This window comes from Ranitomeya imitator, chromosome 1, assembly GCF_032444005.1.
Source record: "Ranitomeya imitator isolate aRanImi1 chromosome 1, aRanImi1.pri, whole genome shotgun sequence".
In the NCBI taxonomy this organism is placed as follows: Eukaryota; Metazoa; Chordata; class Amphibia; order Anura; family Dendrobatidae; genus Ranitomeya; species Ranitomeya imitator.
This window is the reverse complement of record NC_091282.1, coordinates 326460576-326483849: the sequence shown is the minus strand read 5'-3', so window position 1 is coordinate 326483849 and position 23274 is coordinate 326460576. Positions and strand designations below refer to the sequence as shown.

At 46.0% G+C, this 23274-nt stretch overlaps 1 long non-coding RNA gene across 3 annotated transcripts in view; it reads left to right on the top strand.

Annotated features, from left to right (window-relative positions):
- LOC138671065 (uncharacterized) overlaps positions 1-12574 on the top strand; it is a 31366-nt gene extending 18792 nt beyond the window's left edge. For 2 of the 3 annotated variants that reach the window (XR_011319420.1, XR_011319421.1), the window contains exons 2-5: positions 1224-1263; positions 1749-1825; positions 2244-2323; positions 2419-3725. This is a non-coding gene — a long non-coding RNA (uncharacterized lncRNA). Of the gene's footprint in view, positions 1-1223; positions 1264-1748; positions 1826-2243; positions 2324-2418; positions 3726-11626 lie in introns of those variants that run through there. The other variant, XR_011319422.1, reaches the window with a different exon arrangement.
- The last annotated feature ends 10700 nt before the right edge of the window (positions 12575-23274 follow it).

Sequence of the window (23274 nt, the reverse complement as noted above, 5' to 3'; positions counted from 1 at the left end):
GCTCCATCTGTCTCCATCCCGCATCATGATCCAGCCCCATATGTCTCCATCCTGCCCCATCTGTCTCCATACTGTCCCATGATCCTGTCCCATCTGTCTCCATCCTGCCCCATGTCTACATCCTGCCCGTGATTCTGCACCATCTGTCTCTATCCTGCCCCATGTCTCCATCCTGCACCATGTGTCTGCATCGTGCCCATCTGTCTCCATCCTGCCCCATGATCCTACACCATGTGTCTCCATCCTGCCCCATGATCCTGGACCATGTGTCTCCATCCTACACCCTGTCACATGGTGCAGGATCATGAGGCAGGAAGGAGACAGATGGGGCAGGATGGAGACACATGGTCCATGTGTCTCCATCCTGCCGCCCAAACATATTGTGGCTTGCCGCTTTCAATATAAAAAAACACTTTTTCCTTACCTGGCCGCGGTCCACCCCAGGCATTTCAAGTGCGTACTCGCCGGCGAATGACAATGACGTCATACTCTGGCGACGTGCGTGCTGACGTCAACTGCCAGCCTCCTATTGACTGGTGACTTTTAACTATTCCTGTGCGGGCCCGCATGGCTATAGAATTTAATTGAACCTGCGTCTCGGTCTCAGGGTCAGTTACTGCACTGGTAGAAGCCTGCCGCTGGAGCCCGATGAGTAGAAGAGACGGGGCCATTGCAGGCCCCCTCTGCTCATCGGGCCCCATATGCCAGTTAAGGCAGTAATGCCCTGATGGCGGCCCTGCCTAAACCTAATATTCATTGAACATGCCTCTCCTAGGTGACACTTCTATTCTTAATGTAAATTACACAATAAAAACTCACTTGAGCAATCCAACTAGATAATAAGACACCATGACCTCACAAAATACAGTGAAGTAGAAGCAATTACAGGGTTTTTGGTAAACGATAACTATTGCTAGAACCCAATTCCTGGGACCCGCACCAATCCTTAGAACAAATAGGACACTGGTCCTTCATATCATTTACCTGTATAGTATTGCGCCCGTCTTCTGTGTAGGGAATTACAACACATCTCCAGGTGCTTAAATGGTGTCAAAGTGGAGTTACATAAAGTAAAATTCACTATAGTGCAATAATACCGTCATGTCCCTTTAAATTAGCTGTGACTTCTGTCACCATGGCAATAAACAACCAATAGGATTGCTAGATTTGAATTTGAAAAGAACACAAACATCAGTTATTCTCAGTCTGTTCTATCTCAGCAGGGGGTGAAGACGGACACCTGCGGCCACCGCAACATTTCAGGTATAAACCTGTAATATATTAGTGCCGCCTGATTTATCTCATCACATATTCATACAGAATAAACCAAGATGTTCTGTTACTAATTGTTCATATTTACCTCAATACTTCACATATTGAAATGTACATGATGAGGAGCGGGCGGCTGATACTCTGCTGTCACCACTTGTCACATCTTATTGGATGGGTCCAATATTTAACATCAGCTCCGTCCTCCATAGACAACGGCGCCTCCAGAGCGGAGAACGGACCGAAGTCGATTATTCCGAATATTCCTCCATTAAATAAAGTGCTCCATATACAGCACAGAATAATGGGGGAGGGCAGATATTGGATATATAACAGTCATGTCCTGCATGTTGCCCAATGTTGCCTTTGCCCCGGCAATGCCTCCTAAACACACAGACAGTGTTTCCCAAAGTTTCCAGTAACAGTACACCCTGGTCAATGAGCCCAAAACCTATTCTGACTGTTCTGCTATTTTACAGGATTTTAATAGATTTCGACACGAGTGAAGACCACAGCGAGACCATGTGGGCCGGACCTTCATCCAGCGTTGGATCAGGTGAGATTCCTCACACTGTTAGAAGACCATTCTCTGTGCTGTGGTCAGACGGCTCCCAACGGCTTCACCTTTCTTTATCTTTGGGAGATGTCAGGTTTCCAGTAATTTGGGGGGTAAATATAGAACTGAAGATATTTGCTGTAAAAAATACCAGAATGCTAAACTGATCCTCAACAAAGGTTGACATCGCCGGTCTGAGCAGAACGTGAGCTTCATAGGTAGAGAGGGGAATCTTATCACTGGCCATGAAGGCTACTGAAGGATTGCATCTTCCATGTACAAAACATTTTTCTAGCTTCTTCTTACTGGCATTTCTGTTCCTAATACTTAGTGGGATGGTTAGTAATATGGCGATCTGTAGTCACATCCTCTTTGTATGGTTATGGGTGATCCGTATATTTGGTTCTTTTCTCTTCAGATAACATCACACCGGAGGAGACACTCAGAAGACTGGCCTTCTGTATGAAGCTTCTGCCATCACCCCTCTACAAGATGGAAGTTAGTGAGAAGACGACTATAGTGCTGCCTTTGATTTTACAAGGGTGTATAGGAATGTCTTATTACATGAGTAACTTAATCTGCTGTCTTCTTAGCGCCTCATGCCGACCAGCCCAGCAGAAATATACATCAAGGCATGAATATGAAGAGCAGCCTGCACCATCCATGAAGACCCAGATCACAGAACAAGAAGTCAGGGCAATGCGGGCTAAAGTACTGTGTATGGACCTGGATGAAGAGCAGGAAACCCAAAAAGAAGAAAGGAAGAAAAAAAAAGGTCAAAATCACAATTAAGATCGGCACCAGAAGAAAGACCACAAGAAAGGCAAAAAGAAGCAGGACAGAGGCCAGAAGAAGCAGCAGGACCACGCAGTGCCACATCCTCCAATATATTAACCAGTGTTTGAGAGGAAAGAAGAACATCATCTGGACAATCCTGCTAGGACCTCTCAGCCGGGAACATCATATACGGCAAATACTGGGAGGTAAGTATAAAAAAGAATAGCAATAAGAGTGGTATAATAATATTAGAGCAGCAGTATATTAATATTAGTAGGCAAAACTGCAATATTAGCTATCAAAGTAGTAACAAAAAGAAGTAATTATAGTAAAAAAAAATTAAAAGTAATAATATTAGTAGAAATAACAGCAGGTTTGATCTAGCAGTAAGTAACATAGGGACCTTATTATTGGTAGGGGCGTAGCATTGATAATAATTAATAACAATATAAACAGTTACAGTAGTATAAATAGGATATAGAGTAGTTGTGATAACAAGGGCAGTCAGCTAGTATTAACAGCTATTCTATTAATATAACACTATACGCATTTTATTAGAATTAGGCGGCTTGATCCAGGGTTCTCGGACCGATCGCCTTTTCACGGGGTCAAGAAGGAATTTTTCCCTTCAGACGCAGATTGGCTGAAAGTGTCCAAGGGTTTTTGCCTTCTTCTGGATCAAAAGCATATACATAGTATAGTAGTAATATTTATAGTAGAAAAGGTACAAAAGTCTTTATATAGTAATAGCAAAAAATAATTAAAGCTGCAATGGTAGAATATTTATAATAAGAAAAAAAAGGACAAAAAGCATAAAATAATTATAATAGTTATTAAATTAGTATTTTAATAATAAGCATATAGTAATGATTTTAGTTTTAATATTAGAATAAACATTACTTAGAATAGAAACAATAATAATAATAAATAAATAACAATAGATAATGAAAGGGAGGATAATAATGGCCATAGTATTAGTAGTAGGGTTTGATCCAGAGTTCTAGGACTGATCGCCTTTTCCCGGGGTCAAGAAGGAATTTTTTCCCTGAGTCACAAATTGGCTGAGTGTGTCCAGGGTTTTCTCCTTCGCCTCATTGGGGGACACAGACCGTGGGTGTATGCTGCTGCCAATAGGAGGCTGACACTAAGTGATGCAAAAAAGTGATCTCCTCCCCTGCAGTATACACCCTCCTGCTGGCTCTCAGCTAACCAGTTCTTGCTTAGTGTCTGTAGGAAGCACATGGGTCTGTTTCAGACCCCAACGTTTTTATTTTATTGTTTACTTTTCTGTAAATTTTTATTTTTTAATTAACGGAGTGAAGGGGGCGACAGTTCCTTTCAAGGTTCCGATCTCCCCCGAACCATCAACAGGCGAGCACGGCGAGTATACCTCCCCGTACTCTCTCCTGCGAAGTGGGAAGCCATGCCTGAGCTCACTTCAGGGGCGACGGTTCCTTCACGGTCCCGATCTCCCCACACCAGCAGCAGGCGACCACATGGAGTGTCACCTCCATGTATCCTCTCCTGGAGCCAGGCCTAATGCCGGACAACTGGCCCTGTCCACCCGGACTGAACTCCGTGGCTGTACAGAGACCCTCTCTATGGCGTCCGAGCAGCCCCCACTGTCCCACCACTGTGAAAGCGGATGGCACAAGGAGGCGGACGGTTCCTCTCCACCTCCCTAACAAACGGATGATGGATTGAGGCTTATCCCTGCACCGTCCACGCTGCACAGAACAGCGCTGAAACCCACATCCGCGGCGGCTCCATGCCAGGACGCGCATCAATGGTGAGTGGATCCATCTTCAGAGGGATATCCACATGCTGACAGGCAGCCTCAGCCACTTCCCTGTGGCCCACCTCTCTGAGGTAACGCTCTGAATGGCTGCAAAAATTTAGTCCCCGGCTTCGGCCGATTTGTAGGCCGCATCCTGGAGGTTTTGCCTGGAACGACCCACTGGTGACGTCCGCCGGCTACAGAAATTTAGGCCCCGGCTTGGGCCTATTCAACATCGTGTCTGTGGCTCCGCCCCCCAAATTGGCGCTTCTCGCTCTCTGCGAGATTTTATCAACTCTGCAGCTCCCGGTGGCCATCTTGGTCCACCCGGCCAGCTCACACTGGGGTGACAGTATTTTTTTTTTTTTTTTGCATTAAAGGGGCACATCGACTCTACATCAGTACCCGGGTAAGGAAGTACCTGGTCTCCCTGGTCTTAAAGGCATATGGCCAGTATTCCCAGTCTTAAAGGCGCATGACCAGTATTCCCTGGTCTTAAAGGTGCATGACCAGTATTCCCTGGTCTTAAAGGTGCATGACCAGTATTCCCTGGTCTTAAAGGTGCATGACCAGTATTCCCTGGTCTTAAAGGTGCATGACCAGTATTCCCTGGTCTTAAAGGTGCATGACCAGTATTCTCTGGTCTTAAAGGTGCATGACCAGTATTTTCTGGTCTTAAAGGTGCATGACCAGTATTCTCTGGTCTTAAAGGTGCATGACCAGTATTCTCTGGTCTTAAAGGTGCATGACCAGTATTCTCTGGTCTTAAAGGTGCATGACCAGTATTCTCTGGTCTTAAAGGTGCATGACCAGTATTCTCTGGTCTTAAAGGTGCATGACCAGTATTCTCTGCTCTTAAAGGTGCATGACCAGTATTCTCTGCTCTTAAAGGCGCATGACCAGTATTCCCCGATCTTAAAGGCGCATGACCAATATTCTCTGTTCTTAAAGGCACATGACCAGTATTCCCTGGTCTTAAAGGCGTATGACCAGTATTTCCTGGTCTTCAAGGTGCATGACCAGTATTCCCTGGTCTTAAAGGCGCTTGATCAGTCCGAGGAGTCCTCCGCCGCCGACCCCAGCTTTATCCTCTAGTTCCCCTCAGTGGACTTCTTCACTGACCAATCCATGGTTCTCTGACCAAGAGATTGAATCCCTCTGTGTACCCTCTGTGTTTGGAGTGCTCGCAGGACCAATATACAGGGTCCCTATCCTACATGGGAGCCGTCGGCTAGCAGGGGCCGCAAGTATTCTAGAAACGTGCAGGCGTCTAGAAACATACAGGCATCTAGAAAACGGAAGTTTTTCGTTTCCTGCTCCCTCACCAATGATTTGATGACAACAAGGCTCTGAATATGGATTGGATATTGCCTGAGCTTGCCAGAGCTTCAGAGACTAAACTCCCTCAAGAGCATTTGCCATTCAATTCGGATAAGCGATTCACTGGACAGAAGCCTCTACGTGGGATGCCATGCCTGGCCTGTTTTTTAAGGGCGACGGGTCCTTTAAAGGGCACCGATCTCCCCACACCATCAACAGACGAGCACACGGAGTGTCGTCTCCATGTTTCCTCTTCTGCATCCAGGCCTAACGCCAGACAACCTGTCATGTCCACCTGGAGACCTGAACTCTGTGGACATATAGAGGCACCCTTTTTGGCGTACGAGCTCCCCCCTCTGCATCACCACTATTTAGTGGATGATGCAAGAAGGCGGACAATTCCTCTCCACTTCCCTGTTAAGAGGTTGATGGATCGAGGGTTCCTAATTTTTATCTCTGCACCGTGAAAAGAGGAGATGGCAAGAGACTATGACCTGCTGGATGCAGCCGCACATTCTGCCATGGGGCAGATTAACCGGGTAGAATCTCCTGTGGTATACCTACCAGTATCCCTACCTGATGGGTCATCAATTAAAAACACCACGGACTGTCAGATAGCAAATCTGGTTCGTTCCGTCTTGCGGCTTCGGGTCCAGCGCTCTATCCTCCCTAGCGGCCGCATGGATTGCTAGAGCAATGGTCTCCTGGCTGGAGACCTTAACTACCTTGATTCACACCAGCAACAACTGGCCAATCAAATCCTTTGAGCGGGAGACTGACAAAGGATTGTATAAGGATTGTCCAGCACAGTCTAGATCTAAGGGATCTTGGTTCCAAACAGTGGAACGAAAAGTAAGATCGACCCTGGACCTCAAACTTCTAACAACCTTTGACATGGTCCTCCTTCTTTGGATGGAGTTCCTCCGCTCAGCCATTACTTCAACAGAAAAAGGTGCAGTTTCCGGCATCCATCGACATTCGGGTTGCTTGCCCTCTGCAAAAATTCCTTCGCCTTTCCATTCGTCAGCAGCATTTTCAAGTCACAACCTTGTCCTTCGGCCTTGCTTCCGCACCCAGAGTGTTCGCACGGGTCATGGCAGATGTCATGTTTCTCTTGCACTCTAGAGGCATGCTCGTCCTGCCCTGTTTGGTCTGTCTAGCCGCCCTTCCAGGACTACGCTGAGTCGTCTATATCTCTTGCGATACCTTCTCTCCTGGGCTGGCAGCTACACTTAGACAAGTTCTCCTCATTTCCAGCCCAGCAGATATCCTTTTTGAGGATGATCCTGCACACTTCTAGAAGGATGGTAATTCTTCCTCGAGACAAGGTCATGGCCCTTCAACAGGGAGCTCGCGCAAGGAGAGTTCTGAGGACTTGATTACTCACCCCCTCATTTCATTCGATTTGCTAAGAGAGTTCTGAGGAAAAATGGTGACGACAATGGAAGCGGTTTCCTTCGCTCCGCTCGTTTTCAGCAAGTCAAACAGACTTTCAGACAATAGTCTCTGAGCTCCTTCTTCATCCAGGGCCTTTCTCCCGGTTCAATGGTTATTAGTAACTACCAATGCCAGTCTTCATCTCCCCATCATTGTTCTGGAGATCCGAACGGTAGTCTTACAGCAGGTCCACTGCCTTCTGGCGGGTCACCCTATCCGAATTCAATTGGATAATGCCACGGTGGTGCCTTACGTCAGTCAACTAGCAGGTACCCACGGTCAGGCGCCATGACCGAGGTACCTCACTTTCTCTGATGGGCCGAAGTCTATTATTCGGTGATCTCGGCAGTATATATCCCAGAAGTAGAACTCTGAACGGCAAACAAATAAAGCCGTCAGGGTTCCGCCTCAAGTCAGTGGGAACTTCACCCCGAAGTCTTCCATCAGATCTGTCCTTACTGGAGCTCTCCAGTTGTAGGTGGGATGACATCCAGACTGAAGGCCAATGTACTCGAGTTCGTGGTTCGGCCTCGAGATCCAAGAGCCATCGCTCTCCATGCTCTGGTTCTGCCGTGGTACCAGTTTCCATAACTCCCCTTCCACTGCTTCCGAAAGCCTTTCGGAAGCAGAAAGGGGCCCCAGTGATCCTCAGAGATCCGCACTGACCACGTCCGTTTTTTGTTTGCGGAGCTAGTATCTTCTCGCCTTATCGCAGCACAACTGCAAGTAGGGACTTTCTCACAGGGAGTTTTCACACGTAGTTTAGTTTAAAAAAAAAAAAAAAAAAAAAAAGGTTCCTCGCATCATGTTCTCATACACTTTATGCAGTATTAGCCCTCTGTGTCTGTACTGCTACATACTTAGGCAGATAACTGGTTCATGCAGCTTTACATGAACACCTGAGCCTTACACTATGGCTGGTCCGAATAACTAAAGCAATTGTTATCATCCACCTCTCGTGTCTCCCCTTTTCCTCATAGTTTGTAAGCTTGCGAGCAGGGCCCTCACTCCTCCTGGTATCTGTATTGAACTATATTTCTGTTATGCTGTAATGTCTATTGTCTGTACAATTCCCGTCTATAATTTGTAAAGCGCTGCGGAATATGTTGGCGCTATATAAATAAAAATTATTATTATTATTATTATAGTTCTTCCCTGTCGCATACCGTTAGATCATTGGGACCTTATTATTCCTAGGAGCCTTACAGTAGGCTCCTTTTTCATCCGGGCAGACTTTACTATCAGGGAAAGTCGTCCCGTTCTCCTCTGCGATATTCTCACTCTGACGAGTCTTCGCAGCTAGCTTCTCTGCTCTTTCAGACTTTTTTCCCTTTTTACCTTCGAGGCAAGGTTGTCCTCAGGCCATCTCCATCCCTTGTTACCAAGGTGCTACTGTATTACCACTGTTATGAGGGCTTAGTTTTTCCCTCATCTCTTTTGGCTCCAGTCCACAAAATGGAATAAGATCCCCCATATTCTGGACGAAGTGAGTGCTCTGAGTAGGTACGTCTTGAGGACGGCGTCCTTTTGAAGGTTGGACGTTTTATTTGGGCTTCCTGACGGTAGAGGAAGGCTTCCTGACATTTTCAGGAAGGGTTTAGCCGTTTCATCGACCATGATAACATGGTGAATTCTTTTCACCATCCAGGAGTCCTTCCGTGCTAGATGTCAGCCTATCTCCCTGTCTATCAAGGGTCCTAGGCACCAGGCGTCAGCAAGGCATGCCTGCAAGCTTGCGTATTCGTCCAGTCCGCATGCATTCTTGAAGCACTATAATTCCCACACTTCCACAGATGTGAGTCTGGGCAGGCGGACTTTGCAGGCCGCGGTGGCGCACTTGTAAGTAGCGGTTACACGGCCTGATCTGATGTTGTCCCCACCCAGGGACTGCTTTGGGACGTCCCACGGTCTGTGTCCCCCAATGAGGCGAAGGAGAAATAGGGATTTTTGTGTACTCACCGTAAAATCCTTTTCTCTGAGCCATTCATTGGGGGACACAGCTCCCACCCTGTTATTAGCTTATGCTTGGTTTTTTTAGAATATGACATGCTATACGCTCATATATTGTTATTGATCTCCTACTGCTTTTGCACCGAACTGGTTAGCTGAGAGCCAGCAGGGGGGTGTATACTGCAGGGGAGGAGCTAACTTTTTTTGTATCACTTAGTGTCAGCCTCCTAGTGACAGCAGCATACACCCACGGTCTGTATCCCCCAATGAATGGCTCGGAGAAAAGGATTTTACGGTGAGTACACAAAAATCCCTATTTTTGCCTTCTTCTGGATCAACAACTTTAATTTATGCCGGTTAGTGTAGTGTTAGTGTAGGGTCCCATCTGAAGAGGTTGCCTTGTCGTTGGCAGATGGGTTCGCACAATTTGATCAAAATGTGCGCTAAGAACCTCACATTTCTAGGAGCTGTGTAATAAATATGGCCGTTTACATATTTGCGCTGGCAGAATGTTGTTGCCTCTTTTCTTTCTGCTTTTGCATTGCGACTACAGCAGCTGCTCCTGCACATCTATTTCAGTTTGCTTGTGTTAGTTTACTTTCTTTCTGGAGTAACACCTTTAGACATTATGGCCTTACAACTAGTTAGTAATAATTTAAGTACGGATGTAGGGTAAAACTGGAGATAATTTTAGATACTGAGAGAAATTATACTACAATTCGTGTTATTTTATTTTTTTAAGAAAACCACATTCACACGTTTCCTTTTTGCTTCCAAGTTTGATATCAAAGGCACCATATGAACATTTATATTCATTTTCTGCTTTTGATTCTTAGCTAGGTCTGCCTGATCCCTATCACAGCTCATACAGGGGTTGTCAGTCACCCAGCTTTCCCAGGCTCCTGACTGACCAATCATAAAGGTGTCATCTCACAAAAGACTTATTATGAACAAGATAAATGGGTGATTGATGAACGGCCTCACTGATCCCTACTGCCATAGGCTCTGGGTCTAAGGGGCAGGCAAATACCCCGAAGTGCAGTGCCCAGCTGCTTTCCATGTGTCCCCTAAAAATGAATGGGGCAGAAGGATTCCTATATGGTGACGGTGTCACTCATACTTGGGCAGGAAAGGAGGAACAGGGGCTTATACCCCTCATTCTAGGGATTGGCGGAGCCCCCTGTAAGAAAACGATTATCAACTATTCTGCAGCTGGGAAATGTATTTCATAGGAGTCCTGACGCTTCCCAGTGACAGAAGGTGACAGGTGAACACTGAAAGGAGATTGTGGGGGAGGGGACCATCACACATTCTTTAAAGAGAAACTATCAGAAAATGATCTATCGATTCAATCAGGTTATATGTATTCTTTAGATATACATTTTTGGCATTTATTTTTACATAGCACAATCTGTATTAAAACTGAAAAATATAAATCTTGCTGTTTTCATACTGACCACTGTGTGACCACTTTTTAGGCTCATCCTTCCTTTTGTTTCAGGAAACAACACATGTACATAGCCACTGTGGTCAGACCCTATAACTTGTATTGAAGTGTCTAATGAATGCGTGCAAAGGTCAATGTGTAGGCAGGGGGAGCATGGTCAGATGTGACATTGCCTCTGTGATTGGTGGGTCCTGTGTTATCAGACATGTATAGAGGTGTTACCAGTCATTGTTATCCTGCCTCTACTGATAAGAAAACTCCTGTAAACTCTTCCTGAAAGGGCAAAATGTATAAATCTAAAAAAAGCCCCAGTGACCTGTGTAAAATTTGCAGTATCGATAATTTTTTTTATGAAGATAGTAATATGAAAACAAATCAGCCAAAAATAATACATGTAACAAAGAAAACAAATCATTTTTAGATGATAGCTTCCCTTTAATTTGGCCATATACAATAGACAGCAGTCAGTGGATCTATTGTATGTAAAAAGCATTTCTTTTGCCATCCATCTTGTGCCAGTCATTACACTGGCTACCCATTCGCTATAGGGTCCAGTATAAACTCATCTCTCTCACCCACAAAGCTCTCCACAGTTCTGCACCGCTATATATCTCCTCTCTCATCTCTGTCTATCGCCCTACACGTGCCCTCCGTTCTACAAATGACCTAAGACTAACATCCCCCGTAATCCGAACCTCGCACCTCCGTCTACAAGACTTCTCTCGTGCTGTGCCAGCTCTCTGGAATGCACTTCCCCAGACGATCAGACTGATACCTAGCCCTGACCTATTCAAGCGCGCTTTAAAAACCCATCTCTTCAAACAAGCCTACTACATCAACTACTCAGTAAACTAACTTTGTCCAGTTCCCTCCTTCCAAATATTATCTGCATGTGAATCTGCACCCTACTATTTATCTGTCTCCACACCCTCCATGCACATGATAACTGCACTTGATACTTGACTATTACACTTAAACACACGGGCTGATGACCGGATCATGCAGCTTTATATGAAAATCCCTATTTATTATAATTGCCAGACCTGAAATAACAAGCACTTTTCACCTATTGTGTCCTCCCATTTCCTTGTAGATTGTAAGCTTGCGAGCAGGGACCTCTGTTATGGACCTGGTGGTTAGGAGCACCCGGAACGACCTGATGGTTAAACTCACACAGGACAAGCTCTGGGAAGTGGGAGCTCTGCTGACCGCAATCCCTAATCCTATCACACAACTAGAAATAGCCGTGGAGCGTACCTAACATTGCCTAGACGCCTCTTCACAGCCTAAGAGCTAACTAGCCCTAGAGATTGAAAATAAAGCCTACCTTGCCTCAGAGAAATTCCCCAAAGGAAAAGGCAGCCCCCCCACATATATTGACTGTGAGTTAAGATGAAAGTCACAAACACAGAAATGAAACAGGTTTCAGCAAAGGGAGGCCAGACTTACTAAACAGACTGAGGATAGGAAAGGTAACTTTGCGGTCAGCACAAAAAACTACAAAAGACCACGCAGAGTGTGCAAAAAGACCTCCGCACCGACTCACGGTGCGGAGGTGTCACTCTGCATCCCAGAGCTACCAGCTAGCAAGACAAAATAATGAAAGCAAGCTGGACAAGGAAACAACGAACAAATAATTAACTAGCAGGGACTTAGCTTCTGCTGGAGTAGACAGGTCACCAGAAAGATCCAAGAGCGAACAGAACCAGTACAAGAACATTGACAGCTGGCATGGAGTAACGATCTGAGTGGAGTTAAATAGAGCAGCCAGCCAAGGAATAAACTACGTCACCTGTGGAAGGAACCTCAGAAGCAGCAGCTCCACTCACAGCCACCAGAGGGAGTCCATGGACAGAACTCGCCGAAGTACCATTCATGACCACAGGAGGGAGTTCGATAACAGAATTCACAACAGACCTCACTCCTAATGTCACTGTTTAAATTGTCTTAACTCATACCGTATTGTTTGTACATGTCCTTGCTTAATTGTAAAGTGCTGCGGAATATGTTGGCGCTATATAAATAAAAATTATTATTATTATTATTTCTTTATCTTCTATAGGCGTCTATAGCATTTAAATGACACACCTTTGGGAACAATTTTTTTTTTACTAACACTTTTTTACTTACTTGCACATATTTGGGGCTAAAAATATATAGTTTTAAATTGGGTTTCTATTTTCATGAGCATGGCTGGCAGCAGAATGAGTTAGTGAGTAGGTTCTGACTGTCACGCTCGCCCCCAGACTGGTTGGTGCCGGCGTATGGGGGTGTGGCCCCCCACTGGACCACAGACCATATTACCATGGAAGGGGCGTAACTAAGTAGCTTCCTTGGTGTTCACTTGAGCCTCTGATCGTGAGGTCAGACTTGTGCAATAGGAAGCTACCAGGTACCACTCCAGGGTGGTGGCTGGCTGTGGCTGCTGATCCCACCGGGGAACGGAACATAGACAGGCAAGTGGGCACGGCTAGCACTCTGGCAGACAGGCTGCCAAAGCTGGGACACAGGAAGGCAGACGGGTACCACAGAGACACAGGCAGGCGGGCACGGCTGGCTCTAGCTGAACTGGCGGACAAGGCTGGTACACTGGCAGGCGGGCCTGGCTGGCTCTCTGGTTGGCAGGCAGGTACGGCTGGCTCTAGCTAGACTGGCGGACAAGGCTGGTACACTGGAAGAACCGGTAGGGACCGGTCTGCAGGCAGGTATGTAAAACAGGTAAGAACCTCTTCAGACAGGAGGACTTAAGAATAGGTAGAGAAAGACCGCAAGAGCGGTTGCAGAGCAAAAGCACAGGAGCTAGAGCCAAGAACAGATGCAGGAAGCGGAGCCAGGAGGAGGAGCCAAGTGCAGAAATGCAGGAGGCGGAGCCAAGAGCAGGAAGTGGAGCCAGGAGCAGGAGGCGGAGCTACGTGCAGAAACAGAAGGCGGAGACAAGAGCAGGAGGTGGAGCCAAGTGCAGAAGCGCAGGAGGCGGCGCCAAGAGCAGGAGGTGGAGCCAAGTGCAGAAGCGCAGGAGGCGGAGCCAAGAGCAAGAGACGTAGAAACTCAAGGAGCAGAGCCAGGTAGAACTGAAAGGAGCGGAGCCACAGAGCAAGAGCTGAGCGGAGCTGCAGAGCACAGCCACAGATTGCAGAGCAAGGTCAGAGTGCAGAGCAAAGTTACAGAGAGCAGAGCTGAGAGCAAAGCCAGATTGCAGAGCTGAGTGGACATAAGAGTAAAGGTACCTTCACACATAACGATATCGTTGCAATGTCACGCTTTTTGTGACGTAGCAACGATCCCACTAACGATATCTTTGTGTGACAGCGACCAATGATCAGGCCCCTGCTGGAAAATCGTTGGTCGTGGGGAATGATCAGGACCTTTTTTTGGTCGCTGATCACCCCACTGTCATCGCTAGATCGGCGTGTGAGATGCCGATCTAGCGATGTGTTCACCTGTAACCAGGGTAAACATTGGGTTACTAAGCGCAGGGCCGCGCTTTGTAACCCGATATTTACCCTGGTTACCATTGTAAAAGTAAAAAAAAAAAAAAACTACATACTCGCATTCCGATGTCTGTCACGTCCCCCGGCGTCAGCTTCCCTGCACTGTGTCAGCGCCGGCCGGCCGTAAAGCAGAGCACAGCTGTGACGTCACCGCTTTGCTTTACGGCCGGCGCTTACACAGTGCAGGGAAGCTGACGCCGGGGGACGTGACAGACATCGGAATGTGAGTATGTAGTTTTTTTTTTTTTACCTTTACAATGGTAACCAGGGTAAATATCGGGTTACTAAGCGCGGCCCTGCACTTAGTAACCCGATGTTTACCCTGGTTACCCGGGGACTTCGGCATCGTTGGTCGCTGAAGAGAGCTGTCTGTGTGACAGCTCCCCAGCGACCACATAACGACTTACCAACGATCACGGCCAGGTAGTATCGCTGGTCGTGATCGTTGGTAAATCGTTTAGTGTAACGGTAACTTAACAGAGACAGGGCCTGGCACCTCAGCTGCTAAAAACTGACTGAGGGAGTAAGTTGCACAGGCCCCCACCAATGGGTGGAGATGTCTTAAATACAGGAAGCCTCATGGCGATTGGCCCGGGGACACCTTAGCAAGGTGCACACAGTCTCAATAAGACCCAGGAGTTGCCGGCGCCGCCCCCTATGCACACAGGCAGAGCAAGCAGCAGACATGAGGCACACAGCACGGAGCCGGCAGCAGAGAGTCACAACAAGGCCCAGAGAAGTGAGTGAGTTTGAGTGTAATGCAGGTGGGGGATGGGAGGCCATGCAGTGATGCCGGCAGGGATGTTACACTGACATAGTTTGTAACTCTTTTATTTTACTCTTCTGTGCAGATTTATCACCACAGACCACATCAAAGTTGAAGTCAACTGAAAAGACAGATAAAAGAGTTTCAAACTCTGCCTCAGGACCGGCTCACTGACAAACTCTCATTTAACTCATTCTGCAGTCAGCAATATGGAAGGAAACAAAGAGTCTGTAAAAGGCAAAAGGTGCGACATTTTTTGTGAGACCGAATAACAAACAATGTTTTCAGCAGAAAATTGCATTAAAAAAAATCCACTTAATGTGTCCTTATTGTTTAAGTGTCCCAATCCTCTTATTTGGTAATTTAGTAATCTACATTAGTCATGAGTCATCTCTCTGCGGACAGGGGCGTGCTGGCTATAGCAGCAGACTACATGTTCACTATAGGGCCCATAAGTCAGGGGTCCTGGCGTCACTCATCACCTAGCCCTCCCACCCACCAGTCATCAAAATTTCAGCAGCATCCACATTCTCAGGATACAGATACCATTACATAGAATGGTGGATTAGGGATTGATGAGCCTTCATTCAGCTGCTGCCTTAAGGTACCGTCACACTTAGCGACGCTGCAGCGATACCGACAACGATCCGGATCGCTGCAGCGTCGCTGTTTGGTCGCTGGAGAGCTGTCACACAGACAGCTCTCCAGCGACCAACGATCCCGAGGTCCCCGGTAACCAGGGTAAACATCAGGTAACTAAGCGCAGGGCCGCGCTTAGTAACCCGATGTTTACCCTGGTTACCAGCGTAAAAAAACAAACAGTACATACTTACATTCAGCTGTCTGTCCCTTGCCGTCTGGTTCCTGCACTGACTGCTGGCCGTAAAGTGAAAGCACAGCACAGCGGTGAGTCACACAGCGGTGACTCACCGCTGTGGCTGTGCTCTGCTTTCACTTTACGGCCAGCAGTCAGTGCAGGAACCAGACGGCAAGGGACAGACAGCTGAATGTAAGTATGTACTGTTTGTTTTTTTACGCTGGTAACCAGGGTAAACATCGGGTTACTAAGCGCGGCCCTGCGCTTAGTTACCCGATGTTTACCCTGGTTACCAGTGAAGACATCGCTGAATCGGTGTCACACACGCCGATTCAGCGATGTCTACGGGGAGTCCAGCGACGAAATAAAGTTCTGGACTTTCTTCCCCGACCAGCGATCTCCCAGCAGGGGCCTGATCGCTGCTGCCTGTCACACTGGACGATATCGCTAGCGAGGACGCTGCAACGTCACGGATCGCTAGCGATATCGTCTAGTGTGACAGTACCTTTAGAGTCTGAGACTCCATGTGCTTGTACATCATACTGAGTGGGGGGTTGGTTTTGGGGGCCATCATACTGACTGGGTAGCTGTCATTGGAGCAAGCAAAATGAGTAGGTCAAATTGGGGGGCATCATACTGAGTGTGGGTTGGGCTGTGGGAGACATCATACTGAGTGGAGAGCGGGCTTTGGGGGACAACATGCTGAGTTGGGGGCTGTGGGGCCATTATACTGAGTGGGGGACTGACTGCGGGGGCCACAATAAGGGTCTGTGAAAGCCTCATACTGAGGGGCAGTCATTCTGCATAGGGAGCTCTGGACCCTTGATGGGGCTGTGGGTTTATCATACTGAGGGGGCATCATACCGTGTGAGGAGTGTGAAGGTATTATACATATATATATATGAGCGGAGAAATCAGTGGAAAGTCCTGCGGAAATCTAGAGTGTGTAAAGCCTCCACAAGGCAGGATCTCCATAAGGGCCCATACATACCAAGTGAAATATTTTGTCAGTAACAGTCACACCTTTCAGGATATATTGTGTCATTATGGGGGTAGATGTCCAGCTTGTTAATGAGGAGGTAAATCCCTGCTTCTACACCTAATGTGAAATTAGAAGCCAACCGTTCTTCCCTCTTAACTTGTACATAAACCCTTCCAAATATCTGTACAGTCCAGTTGTCACACGTCTATTGCCTGAGGTGGAATTACAACTGCTTTCTAGCATTCAAAAAATGCATTTGTTCAGCAAAAAAATTATAAATCTCTTACTGATCCCAATTTATATTTTCATAAATTCAGAATATTCCTACATACAGTGCTGCAAATACCCTCTGCTGGTAGCAGATGTACCGTAAGGTAAAACAGGCAGCTGAGTATAAGGGTCCGCTTACACAGACCGACCAGCTGCACTTTACGACTGTTGTTGATTGTCTGTTTACACATGCTGCATGTATCAGCTGTCAAATTCCCTTTAAAACCATACATTAAAGGGAACCTGACAGCTGATATATGCTGCTCGATCCACGGTCAGCGTGTATTACACCGTGGCTGTATGATCTCAGCCAGATATGTTTGACCCTAGAATGCTTTAGAGCTACATCAAAAAGCATAGTTTACTAAAAAGTCTCTCCCTGCGTACGTGTATCGGGAGGGACCTGTCACTCCAGGGCAGCAGGTGGTGAGAAGCTACTGGGGTTTCACCTGTCCAAAAAGTCTCCCGTGAGGCTCCATGGTCTCTGGCGGCTTTTAAAATATTTTTTTCTCTGACACACGCAGTGCTTCAGAGTTAAACATATTCGGCTGAAATCATACAGCCAGCATCTGATACATGCTGCCAGCTTCCCAATAATCGTTCGCCTTCACATGATTATGATTTTGAAAACTTGATGAAATACTAATATGAACAAATTGACCCAAAAAGGGAATTTTGTAGGACATTTAACAGCCATATCTGTCCACAGACAGATGCAAAACAAGAGTGCAGCCAGCATCCGTTACATGCTGCCCATATTAACTGTCAGGTTCCCTTTAAAGAAGAGTTGTCTTGTGTCACAGATACACAGTGGGGAGGGGGGTCTTGCAAATCGACCCTCTGTTACCATTTTGCCAGTGGAATGCAACTCCACTGCCTCCATTTATCAGGACAATTGCACAATTGTCTGATGAGTGATGGACGAGGCCATGGCTGCTTCCAGTACTAGGCCAGTTATTGGAGTACTATCAGTGTATGGTGTACACCTCTGATTCTAACACATGGAATCTCGTATGTATAAATCCTGATACGGTCACTGCCAGCTCTGCAATAATAAAAAGAACCACCAGCTGCCACCACCAATCTTTTATACAGGCAGATTGGACATCTATTACAAGTAGCATATGGCTTCAGAGGTGCGGTTTACAGAGCAAGAGGAACAGAGCTTTTAAGTGTTATATTTAATCCAGAAAGATAAGCATTGTTTATAAAAAATATACAATATGATACAAAATGGGAACAAAACAATACAATATATAATATTATATAAAATAAAAAGGAATAACTAAGTAAACTTACTTAACCTGGTCACAGTAATGGCTTTGAGCTTAGCGACGGGAAGGACTTTGAGACAATGGACACAACTTCTACAACAAACTATGTCTTCCAAGGGCTGACAAAGAATCCAAAATCAAATTCTGCTTTTTATTAGCTCATGTGGGAGCTGTTTGTGGGATGTTCTCAGTGCTTCAGGATTTTATGAGATTCACAACTTACAAGATATCTTCGTCCCAGGCGTCATATTTTCTATCGTGACTTTACCTTTACATAGAGGTCAAGTATGAGCTCTATGTATATATCTGATATTAAATTAGAGGCATTCTAGTGACCCCCACAGCGAATGCGTCATGTCAGTCCCTTTGCCATCTTGTTTCTGGCATTACTGTGATTGGCTGTGACATCATCATGGGTTATAAAAGAACAGGTGCCGCTCGGCTCAGCACACTGACGCCATTGTACAGCTCCTTGACACTTTGTATTGGAGGGAGAGAGTGCTTGTCTAGGCCTGTGCGTGCACAGAATAGCGAATCAAGAATCCTGTAGTATTGATACTGGTGTTGAAGCTGACTGGTCATACTAATAGTTCTTCTAAGGGCTAATCATTTGCTTTGCTGTTTATATCACACTAGATGGTGGCCCGATTCTAACGCATTGGGTATTCTAGAATATGCATGTCCACGTAGTATATTGCCCAGCCCACATAGTATATTGCCCAGCCCACGTAGTATATTGCCCAGCCACGTAGTATATTGCCCAGCCACGTAGTATATTGCCCAGCCACGTAGCATATTGCCCAGCCACGTAGCATATTGCCCAGCCACGTAGCATATTGCCCAGTCACATAGTATATTGCCCAGTTACGTAGTATATTGCACAGCGACGGAGTATATTGCCCAGTGACGTAGTATATTGCCCAGCATACGCAGCATCAATAGTAAAAAAACGGAGTGCGTTAGGCTGGGTTCACACTGCGTTAGTGTGACCCATTTAACAGACTACGTTACACTGCGGCATAACGCGGTGTAACGTAGTCCATTAACGCCACCATTACTTTCAATGGCGGATGCATCGCTAGCGCATGTCCACAATGGGCGTGCGCTAGCGATGTGCCGTCATTGAGTGACGGACCCGAGACGCGGGCTGCAGCGTTTTCGGGTCCATCACTGCTAGCACAGATGGAGCTAGCAGATGCTCCATCTGCGCTAGCGCTGTGCAAACGTCGGCACTTGCGTTAGTGCAGTCCGTTTAACGGATGTGTTGAACGGACTGCACTAACGCAGTGTGAACTTAGCCTACACCGCGCTCCGGTAACGCTGGCATTAACCCTGTGTGAGGGCTGACTGGATGACTGGAGGGGAGTATGGAGCGGGCACTGACTGCGGGGAGGAAAGAGCGGCCATATTACCGCCGGACTGTGGCCGTCGCTGATTGGTCGTGGCAAAATGCTCACGGTCACGACCATTGCCACAACCAATCAGCGAGTTGGATTCCATGACAGACAGAGGCCATGACCAATGAATATCAGTGACAGACAGACAGAAAGACGGAAGTGACCCTTAGACAATTATATAGTAGATACATTTTGCATTTAGTGTAGGGAGGGAGAGTCACAGGAGCAGGCACAGTGGTAAAATGCAGTCTGTTGACAGGACATTAGGGAAGCTTGCCAAATATAAAGCTGAAGCTTTTTTTTTGAGGGGTAAAAAAATAGAATATATATTTGATCCATCGAGTATTACTTGATTTTTGTTACTTTTTTGTGTTATAACATTCCAAAAAATCTTTGAAAACATTTTTATGGACTAAATTTATTACCCATACACTATTCTGTGAGGTAAAAAAAGTGTTAAATATTTAGCAGTGTTAAATTTCTCACCCATACACCAATTCACCATACACCAGGTACAGAGAGATACATAAAATGTATGTATACTAATGCCAGAAACCTTGCCAACAAAATGGATGCATTAGAATTAATGGTGTTGGAGCATAATTATGACATGGTGGGGATATCTGAAACGTGGCTGGATGAGAGCCATGACTGGGCTGTTAACTTGCAGGGTTATAGTCTGTTCAGAATGACCGAACGGATAAGCGAGGGGGAGGGGTGTGTCTATATGTAAAATCATCCTTAAAACCCATCCTGCGTGATAATATAGGTGAATCTAATGAAAATGTAGAGTCGCTGTGGGTGGAGATAAGGGGAGGGATAAAATAATAAATTACTGATAGGGGTTAGTTATAAGTCTCCAAAAATAATGGAGGCAAGGAGAATATCCTCATAAAATAAATAGATGAAGCTGCGACTCAACGAGAAGTCATTATTATGGGGGACTTCAACTACCCTGAAATAGATTAGGGAACGGAAATCTGCAGTTCCAGCAAAGGTAATCGGTTTTTGACAACTATGAGAGACAATTACCTTTCACAATTGGTTCAGGACCCAACAAGAAGGGGGGCACTGCTAGACCTAATATTAACCAACAGGCCAGACCGCATATCAAATATAAGGGTTGGGGGTCACTTGGGGAATAGTGATCACAAAATAATACGTTTTCATGTATCCTTTAATAAGATGTGTAGTAGAGGGGCTACAAGGACACTAAACTTCAGGAGGGCAAATTCCCAACGGATGAGAGAGGATCTTGGTGCAATTTAGGCTACTTTCACACTGGCGTTTTTTGCCAGACATCGCAATGCGTCGTTTATGGCAAAAAACGCATCCTGCAAAGTTGCGTTTTTGCCCCATAGATTAACATTAGCGACGCATTGCGACGCTTTGCCACACGTCGCAACCGTCGTGCGACGGTTGCGCCGTGTTGTGGTGGACCGTCGGGAGCAAAAAACGTTAAATGTAACGTTTTTTGCTCCTGACGGACCGCTTTTTCCGAACGCGCATGCGCGGCCGGAACTCCGCCCCCACCTCCCCGCACCTCACAATGGGGCAGCGGATACGCCGGAGAAATGCATCCGCTGCACCCGTTGTGCAGTGCATCAAACGCTAGAGTCGGAATCTCTGCCCGACGCATTGCGACGGGGAGATTCCGACGCTAGTATGAAAGTAGCCTAACTCGGACGATATCCTGAGACATAAAAATACACAAAGAAAATGGGAGACGTTTATTGGCATCCTGGATAGGACCTGTGCACAATATATACCGTATGGGAATAAACATACTAGAAATAGGAGGAAACCAACATGGCTAAATAGAGCTGTAAAGTGCGCAATAAGTGACAAAAAGAAAGCATTTAGAGAATTAAAGGAAGTAGGTAGTGATGAGGCATTAAATAAATACAGAAAATTAAATAAATTCTGTAAAAAGCAAATCAAGGCAACAAAGATTGAGACAGAGAGACTCATTGCCAGAGAGAGTAAAAATAATCCCAAAATATTCTTTAACTACGCAAATAGTAAGAAACTAAAAAATGATAGTGTTGGCCCCCTTAAAAATATTCTGGGTGAAATGGTGGATGAGGAAAAAGTCAATATGCTAAATTACTTTTTTTCATCAGTATTAACACAAGAAAATTCCATGGCAGACAATATGATCAGTGATAACAAAAATTCCCCATTAAATGTCACCTTCTTAACCCAGCAGGAAGTACGTCGGCATCTAAAAATCACTAAAATTGACAAATCTCCAGGCCTGGATGGGATACACCCCCGAGTACTGCAGGAATTAAGTACAGTCATTGATAGACCATTATTTTTAATCTTTAAAGAGTCCATAATAACAGAGTCTGTACCACAGGACTGGCATATAGCAAATGTGGTGCCAATATTCTAAAAGGGGACAAAAACTGAACCCGGAAATTATAGGCCAGTAAGCTTAACCTCTCCTGTGGGTAAAATCCTGGAGGGCATTCTAAGGGACGCTATACTGGAGTATCTGAAGAGGAATAACCTCATGACCCAATATCAGCATGGGTTTACTAGGGACCGTTCATGTCAGACTAATCTGATCAGCTTCTATCAAGAGGTAAGTTATGGACTGGACCAAGGGAACCCAGTGGACATAGTGTATATGGACTTTTCAAAAGCTTTTGATACGGTGCCACACAAAAGGTTGATACATAAAATGAGAATAATGGGGATAGGGGAAAATATGTGTAAGTGGGTTAAGAGCTGGCTTAAGGATAGGAAACAAAGGGTGGTTATTAATGGAGCACACTCGGACTGGGTCGCGGTTAGCAGTGGGGTACCACAGGAGTCAGTATTGGGCCCTCTTCTTTTTAACATATTTATTAATGATATTGTAGGGGGCATACAGAGTGGAATTTCAATATTTGCAGATGACACTAAACTCTGCAGGGTAATCAATACAGAGGAGGACAGGATGATTTATGTAAACTAGAAGCTTGATTCTAAACAGCAAGAGCACAAGAAGAGGATTCAAAGATCCTCCAAAAATAGAAAAAAACAGCAAAACGAGGCAGACATGCTTACCTGCCTAGGCCTCTAAACAAATGCACTATCAGGATGCAGTGGACCCATGTGGTTAGATGGAGACTACGCAGGTGCAGCATAACCGATGAGGCAGCCACTCTTAACCTACCAAACTAATGGAGGGGGTGGCTGCTTGGCACATTGCTGCACATAAAAGACTTGTATGTGGCGCTGTTCACACAATGGAGATGCACAGCATCCAGGCAAGCCTAGTAGTGACACCCTTCTATTAGATCAGGCGGGCCTGCCCAGCGCTATCCAAATGCACCCCATGTGAACAGACACCACAAATTTTTATATATTTTTTTTGTGTTTTTTGCACTTTTTTTCGGGGTGCAGTTGGGCCCATTTTTGTCTTGTAAACTGTGGTGTCTGTTCACATGGGGTGCATTTGGATAGCGCTGGGCAGACCCGCCTGATCTAATAGAAGGGTGTCACTACTAGGCTTGCCTGGATGCTGTGCATCTCCATTGTGTGAACAGCGCCACATACAAGTCTTTTATGTGCAGCAATGTGCCAAGAAGCCACCCCCTCCATTAGTTTGGTAGGTTAAGAGTGGCTGCCTCATCGGTTATGCTGCACCTGCGTAGTCTCCATCTAACCACATGGGTCCACTGCATCCTGATAGTGCATTTGTTTAGAGGCCTAGGCAGGTAAACTAGAAGCTTGGGCTGATAAATGACAAAT